Source organism: Peromyscus maniculatus, chromosome 16 (assembly GCF_049852395.1).
Source record: "Peromyscus maniculatus bairdii isolate BWxNUB_F1_BW_parent chromosome 16, HU_Pman_BW_mat_3.1, whole genome shotgun sequence".
NCBI classification, from domain to species: Eukaryota; Metazoa; Chordata; class Mammalia; order Rodentia; family Cricetidae; genus Peromyscus; species Peromyscus maniculatus.
This window is the reverse complement of record NC_134867.1, coordinates 29163208-29171998: the sequence shown is the minus strand read 5'-3', so window position 1 is coordinate 29171998 and position 8791 is coordinate 29163208.

Below are 8791 nucleotides of genomic sequence, written 5' to 3'. Positions count from 1 at the left end.
TAGTAAACCAGGGCTCCTCTGCCTCACAAAGCTCTCTCTTCTCATCAGGATGTCCTCTGGATTATGGTTTGTCTATTTCTATAGGACAAACATGCCCATCTTTGCTGATTTCAAAAGACCAATTTGATGTTACTAGGCAAAGTCTGTAAGGGACGAACATAATGGACTCTGAGGGATGATAGACACAGCTCTGTAAATAGACACGTGTACAATGCATGTATGCACTTGTTTGAGGCTAATGTCATTTTTTCCCCCTTTCTTAAAGAGGACGTTTGTGGAATTGCCTTAATTCACATTTTTGTATTTGTTTCCCGTGGGAGCCCATAAAGGCTGTCTAGTGAGAACTTACTCAAGGTCAGAGAATCTAAGCTTGCTTTACCCAGCAGGGCTGCATAAGGAGATGATTTGATTGTGGGCGTGGTTACCAGGTGTTTGGAAGGGTCTACACTTGGCTGTACTTTGTGCTTTGATCTTGCAAGGTGGAGCACTTTTGCCTCTCCCCTTGGCACGTTATAAAGAGGCCTTTTGACTAAACCTTTGAGGCTGTTGGATATTGATCCAGGTCCTCCCAAAGCTATCCTGTGTTTCTGTCTTTTTCCTTGTCATCTAGGTCTCTCTTTCTACCTGATATTTCTTATCCCTCTCACCTCTTCCTAAGAACCCATGAAATGGTGTGGAAGGTAGAAGCTGGACTCCCACAGTTTTCCTGATGCTTCCTGGGCCCATCCTTTCATTTTAACCTCACAGAAGCAGCGAGTCTGCAACAAATGTAATCTGGCAGTGATTTCCCTCAGATTTCCTCTTGGGATGCTTTGCCTCTACTATACAGGATGTCTTGCGAGGATCACAAAGCCCCCGAGTCTGGCATAGAGAAGCAGAAGTATGATGGAGACATTATACACCAAGAACCTTTGACTAATGGAGACCAGAGCTGGTGAGTAGTATCTCTTCTGCCTGAGGAGTGGACTATCCCAGGGCACATTGTATTTCTGCTAACCATCCTGTAGGATTGAGACAGCGCTGCCCTCAGAGGCAACCATCTTGACTGAGCATCCTTGGCTGGTCCTCCCTCCTTCCCTGTGGCCTTCTTCAGGGACTCGGTTCCGATGTTCAGCTTCACAGCCCACAATAACTTGCTATCTCTGAATGAGATCTGGTCTCAGACTCAGCCTTTGTTGGGAAAACAGCTTTAAATTAGGCTTGCTTCTGTGGCTGTGTGATGTCGCTGCCTTGGTGAGATGTAATTACAAGGAGCAGCACTGACCAGCTTCTTAATTAAAATTTCTCTACAAATGCTTAAACTGTTTGCTTTTTGGTTGAATTCCAGATGACGGCAAGTTGGCTTAAATTGCAACTTCTAAATATATATACATATATAAAGCTCAGATAGAATCTAGATGAGGTCAGTCAAAAGAAGAGAGAAAATGGTGTAAAAATCAATGAGCTTGGCCTCCTCTTTAGGGTTGCTATCCCTGCAAATGATCAATGGCACATTCAAACACGTCCAACAAGGAATACATTTCTTTTGCTCACATTGTGAACTTCCGCTGTCACATAGCAGAGGTGATATACGTAAGAACACAGACACGACTCCCATGTCATCGTCGGAGAGTGGTCGTGGAAACAGTGTTCATCATAAAGGCAAAACTTGGTGATTATGTTAATTTTCACATCCTGAAGCACTAGGAAGCAATAAAGAGCTCGGAGGCTGTTTAAAATTTATGATGAATTTTCTCGCCTGTGTGAGGCACTCTTTGGGCGTGCGTGCGTGCGTGCGTGCGTGCGTGTGCGCGTGCGTGCGTGCGTGCGTGCGTGTGCGCGTGTTATGTGGCGGTTAGAGGACACCTTTGCAGAGTCCATCCTCTCCTTCAGCAGCTGGACTTCCTGTCAGCAGGCTTAGGCTAGCAAACTCCTTTTCCTGCTGAGCCACCTCACTGGCACGCGAGGGTTCTAATCCACACTTGTTCTGGGTTGGAGATGAAGGAGTCTATTATTTGGGACTTGAAGTTGAACCATGCAAGTACACCAAGACAGCTGTTTTTGATGCATACATTTCTGTTTTTCTTAAACTTCATACTTAAACAGAGCCATGTTTAAATTGCTAACTGGAAATATCAGCAAAAACACTTTTAAAACACATAAAAAAAACAAAAATTATGACAAACACAAATTTTATATCTTCTTTAAAACTTCATTTGGGGAAAAATCCTAAGTATATAATCAAATGGATCATACTATTTGTATTTAATGTAGTTTACATATTTAGAAAAAAATTTTAATTTTTCTAACTTAAAAAAATTTAAACACAGAGATATGCATAATATAAATTCTAAAAAGTCAGAAAAATAAGAAAAATAACTCATTTGTATGGTATATAAACAATTATTTTCTTCTTTGTGTATGCATATAAGTTTTTGTAAATTTTAAATAACTTAATTGGACTTCAGTTGACACCAAACTCTTATTTAATGTGTACCACTGGGACCAATCATTACCATAAATGATACCATTACAGAATATTTCTATCTTAGCTCTATTTTCTGCTGCATACTACAGGTATGGAGACTAGGTAAGGAATAAAGGAAAGAGGTCGAATTGTGCTGTACCCGTAGATCACTGCGTCACTAGGCCATCACCTAGAGTTTCATCCTGCCGTAGATGGGAACTTACAGAGACCCACAACTAGACAATGTGCAGAGAAAGTCCTAAATTGGATGTCACCATCAAATCCCTCCCCTCAGGGTTCAGGGAACTCTGCAGAAGAGGAAGGAGAAAGATTGGAAGAGGAAGAGGGCATGGATGGTACCAAGGAAACAGTGCCTTCCAGACACGACAGGACCGACGCACCTTCATCCATAGCTATTTTCCCACATCCTTTGGTTCCCCATCCTTGCTGTGTGTCGGGGATAAAGTGCCTGCATATTCAAACTTTTGATAGAATTTGACCCATGGATCCTTTAGATTTAGATTTCTTTCTGCTCTTTAGATTCTTTCCAGGCACTGTTACAGGCAGTCTCTACCACACCCAACTCAGGCAATACATTTTCTTGCTCAATCTTGAAGTTGGCTGCTTCTCACTTACACACTGATCTCCATTGTATCCTCGAGTCCATCCCATGGAAATATCAGTTCTGTTATTGCCATTTTCCAGTTTTAAAATTTGTATTTGACTCATCTTAAAGGTGATTTCCAGTCCCTGATGAGACTTTCCCATTCTCTTCTTCCTTCTCCAGCTCGTACTCCCCCAAGATTCTAACTTCACAGTTTACAGATTTGCCCTGTCTACTTTCTACAATTGTAAAGGCGGGAAAGACAGTCCAGGGTCTGCTGGGATTCCTGAAACTCAGCCATCCCTGCTTGCAGCTCTGGTAACATGCCTGGAGGCAAACCCAGATGGGCTGCTCCCCCAGTTGTGATGTGATTGATTGTCCGGATTTTGATGTGTCTGATTGTCCCAGCAGCTGTCTCTTGTTTTGTTGTAGTTTGTGGGAGGGAAGTGCTGTAGGGAAGCCTCACCTCTCAGGCAGAGCCTTCTGTTCCTTCTCTGGTTTGTTTAGTTTTGTTTAATAAAACAGATTTTACATCAAGGAACTAAAACTACTATGCAAGGATCTGGACTTTTACTAAAAAAAAAAAAAAAAAAAAGTTTATCTGCAAACTTAAAAGCTTTTTTTTTCTAGCCTTAAAGAAAGTGAGGATCTGGGATCATTAGGGTATTAAAAAGTACAGCACCAGTCGGGTGTAGGGCATAGACCTATGATCACTGTGCTTGGACTGGGATAGAAGGGTCTTAAGCTCAAGGCCAGCATGGGCTACCTAGTGAGTTTGAGGCCATATAGCAAGACTCTGTCTAAAAACAAAAACCAAAGCCTAAACATGCAAAGACATGTCATTATGAAGCCGAGTTCAAACCCATTCAGAGGGCCATTGACTTGCTCATGTCACTACTCAGTTCTGTTCCTGGAGGCATGCCTAATGACTCTTACTATTGGAATTTCCAAACCTTTATTTTTGCATTGTATAGAAGACAGCAATAGGAATAATGTTCTTAAGGGCTCTTAGCAAACGCAGAAGTGATGCTTGATGATGCTTCTTGACAACATGGCAGTTTTAGAAAACAAAATGTGAAATGCGCCCATAGAAACCTCCTTTTGTTTCTGGTGACCCTAAAAACTCAGATTCCACATTTTTATTTTCATCATCACTGTTCAATACTGAGCCAAGACTGAATTCAAACTAATAGAGAACCATTCAATCCATCCTTAAACGGAATGCTTTTTATTTAACAAAACACCATCCACAGCCACATGATAGATATTTTATAAACAGTCATTAAGAGGCAAGTCTTAGAAGAATGGGAAGATTTTGGTTGCTTCTCGTGCTCATGGGAAGTTTTTTTTACAGTGATGTGGGTGGTGTTTAGGTCACAGATTTCTTCCTTAGAAAACTGAATGGTTCCAGCAAGGCGCTAATGACATGACTCCAGAAGTTCTTTGAGCAGCCTTTATTCTTGCTGCTCGGGATTCCGGCTTGTGGCCTCCTGGAGCTAATTGGTGCCGCCAGCCTTTCCTGCAAAGCCAGCTGCTTTTTTTATGGTCAGAGGAGATAAACAGAGACTCAATGGGAGATCTATTTCTGGGCATAGAAAGGGCCTCTGTGCCGCTGGTTGACGGGGAAGTCGCCCAACCTCCCTCACGGAATGCCTGGACTGTTTCTTAGGGCTCTCCTTCTCACTCTGGCACTTCCTGTCCCCAGTTTAACTAGGAGATAGGCTAAGAGAAATAAAGTTAAGTCATAACAAGCCCTGAAGTATGAAATCATGTCTGATGTGGCAAACAGGAATTCTGAGTTGACAGAACGGCGTGTGTTCTACACTGCATGGCCAGGGTAGAAAGCATCGCTAATTTGTGGGTGACAATTACAACCCAGCGGTGGTCAATAACATTCTCAGTTCCACAATCATTTGCTCAAGGGAAGGGAAAGGGAGCGTCTATTTACTGAGTAGCATCCTGGGCCTCTTGCATAAAGCAGGACTCCCTGCATCTTTATTCACACGACACAGTTGCAAAGCAAAACTTAATGCCATGCAATGGGGATGGAGGTTGATTTAGAGCTGCTGTTGTTTGATTGTATTACACACTACTAAGCAGGTAGTGCGTTACAGCATGCCAGAGACTTGGTTCTCCCCTGTACAAGGGGGAGGTTAGACTACAAGAGAGGACCGATTGCCTGGTGTGTGGGCACTTGGAGTGGTTGGAGGACAGTCTTCAGGAGTTAGTTCCCTCCTTCCAGTTTTCAGTCCGTTCCCATTAATATCAAAGGACCCAAGAAAGGCCAGAGCATAGCCTTTCAAGTTTTCAGGCTCCATGGCAAGGATCCTCACTTACTGAGCCATTGTACCAAACTAAAAATCTTATCTTTTGTAATGATACCTTTTTTTTTGTATGAGAAGAAAGGCCTATGTGAATATCAGCCTACAGATAATTAAAAGATATTTGTCACCATTACCAATTGAATATGCAATACTCCATAATATACGGGGCTGGGGAGTTGCCACAGGGGTAAAAGTACTGGCTCTGCAAACAGGAGGACCTAAGTTCAAATCCCCAGCATGTCTTAGTAAAAAAGTGAGGCATGGTTGTGCATGCCTGTAACCCCAGCTCCGGGGAGGGGAGACAGAGAGAGAGCTTGCTGACCAGCCAGCCCAGCTGAGAAATGCAAGCTGCAGGTTCATCAAGAGGCATGGTCACAAGACAATAAGGCAGAAATCAATAAAAGAAAAAAAGAGAGAGCCATGACCTCTTGCTCTGTCTTCCACGTGTGTGTGCAAGGGCATGTGCACACACTCACACCTGTTTGTATCACATATGTATCACACACATACACACACATGCACACACACCAGTACTGTAGGAAATAGCAATAAAAATTGTTTACCGCACTAGAAAAATAATTGTGCTGCTCAAATCATTGTCTAATTAAACAGAATTGCCTGTGTTGCTTTAAAAAAAATTGTATGGTTTTTCTGTAATGGTCTCTGTTGCAAAGAGAAGTTTCCTTCATAAGGGATGAGAACTACATTTATCTGTTGGTTTTAGGACAACTCTTTAAAGCATGGTTAGGGATTATAATGTGGTGGATGTAGGTCTTCCATTGCAAAAACTGCAACCAATCAAAATGGAGAATTGTAGAGCTCAGTCCCAAGGATGCATCCACCAAGTAATTCCAGTTCTTAAAGCTCAGGAACCATTATGGAAGAGGGGGCTGGAAGATAGCAAAATCCAGAGGATGGGGGAGTTTGCTATAAGACTGTGTCAAAAGATACACCCATAAAGTCTCACCAACACGACTTCCTAAACATGAGCTGAACAAGGACAATAGCAATACTCATACCAAAATGTGTGTGTATGTGGGTGGGGGTTGGGGGGAGACTCAACATTACATAAAGAACTACAGGCAACTAAGGAATGCTGAAATCTAGAGAAACAGTTTTCACAGGGAAGAATACCCCAGTTGATTATCCAATACCAAATGGTCAGCCCTGAAAATATATACAGACAAGTAAAATAATACATATTGAGCAAAATATATATGTATATATGTACACATTTACGCATGTAACAATAATTAATGAAAAAAAAAGGTCATGAATTTGAAGGAGAGTGGGAGAGGTGTATGGGAGGTTTTGGAGAAAGCAAAGAGAAGGAAGAAATGATGTGATTATATTATAATCTCAAAAATGAAAGATGTATATGAGTATTTTGTCTGCATGTATAATTGTGTACTACATGTTGCCTGGTGCTATGGAGGCTGAAAGAAGGCATTGGGTTACCTAGAGTTACAGATGGTTGTGAGACACCATGTGGCTGCAGGGAATGGAATCTGGGTCTTCTGGAACTGCAGCCAGTGATCTTAACTGCCGAGCCAGACCCCGATATTACTTTTGCAGGAACTAGAGTCACTGACAGAAGTTAGAATCACCTTCACAAACAGGAGAGCATTGTAAGTTCAATGCAATATAGGTAGCAGTAGGCTCCACATAGTTGGCTAGAATTTAATGTAAACTGGAACTGGCTTCGGACTGCAACAGGCTATCACAGTTTTTAGAAGCAGAAGAGTGGTTCTCTTTTGTAATGGGCCGTGTCCCTCAGCATCCTAAAATTTGGGTATTCTGGGCAAGAGAGACTGTTAAGCGAATTTTTCTGCATGAACACCTGGGTTTCTCTGAGGCTATGCTCTGGCCTTTCCTAGGTCCTTTGATGTTAATGGGAATGACTGAAAGCCGTGCCCATCTCCTAAGGGGATTCAAAATAGGAAATGCCTTCTGTAGTTCTCTCAAAAATGAACTGTAGGTTACTGTGTATCAGACACTGCTGTAGTCACTGAGGAATCACATACCCACATTTTGAACTCATTGTTCTACACTGGAAATCTACTCAGATGTTACAGATGAAGATTCTAAAACAAAAGTTAACCACCTTTGTCCTTGTATCTGAAGCTAGAAAGCAGAACAAGCATTTGGTAGACGCAATGCCTGTGTTCTTTCTATTGTGTCTAAGTCTCTTCCGGTACCCCTCTTTTTAAATATCTTACCTCCCTATGCAATTTTAAACTCTGAGGCAACATATGAATTTAGCCTATAATAAGATCACATTCCCTGAGATTGAGTCATAAATCCAGATGATATGTAGTCACTACCAGCCAAGTGATATGGAGGCATGCTGGCAGTCAGCAGAAGCTAGGAGAGGCATGGGGCAGACTCCAGTCTTCCAAGTAGCCCACTCTGTGGACATGTTGACTTCAGACTTCTGTGAGAGCACAAATATCTGTTGTCTGAAACCACCTCGCTTGTGGCACATGGCTTTGGCATTCCTGTGGTATCGACACAAGGGTCTTGCTCAGTAGTAACTTGTGCAGAGTGTTTGACAAGGAGTTATGGTGATGAGCCCTGTGTAGGTTCAGGCAAGATGCTGGATCTGAGGAGGACAGAGAAGGAGTAGGAGAGAGAGAACTACACCATACCAGGGTACAGTGACTTGATGGGGTGTGTCAGGGATGGAGAAATGCTGGAGCTGAATGGTATGAACTAAGCCGGTCTTAGGTTGCATCCGTCCAGATTACAGAGCTAAAAGACACATTAGAGCGGTGGTTCTCAACCTATGGGTTGAGTCTCCTTTGGCAAGCTTCTATCTCCAAAAATACTTACATTTTGATTCATAACAGTAGAAAAATTACAGTTATGAATTAGCAGTGGAAATAACTTTATGGCTGGGGGTCACCACCACATGAGGAACTGTATTAAAGGGTGACAGCATTAGGAAGCTTGAGAACTACTGGCTTAGAGGTTGCTCATGTGTCTTTGTCTTAGACCAAAGTCTGGCAAGCTGAGCATCTGTCTAACCTGATATTTGAAAGCAAAATGGGCATTTATTTTCCCAACCATTGCCTATGAGTCTCTCCACTAGAGAGGTTAGAATCTGGATCTTTTTTGTTTGTTGGTTTGTTTGTTTGTTTGTTTGTTTGTTTTTCGAGACAGCGTTTCTCTGTGTAGCTTTGTGCCTTTTCTGGATCTTGCTCTGTAGACCAGGTTAGCCTCGAACTCACAAAGATCTGCCTGCCTCTGCCTCCCGAGTGCTGGGATTAAAGGCATGCACCACCAACGCCTGGCACGTTGAATCTGGATCTTTTAAATGAGAAGACATCAGCTCAATAAAAAACTGTGAACTAAATAAATAAGTTCACTTGAATAAATTTTCAATGAATGAACATCAGATAGTATATACCTAACACT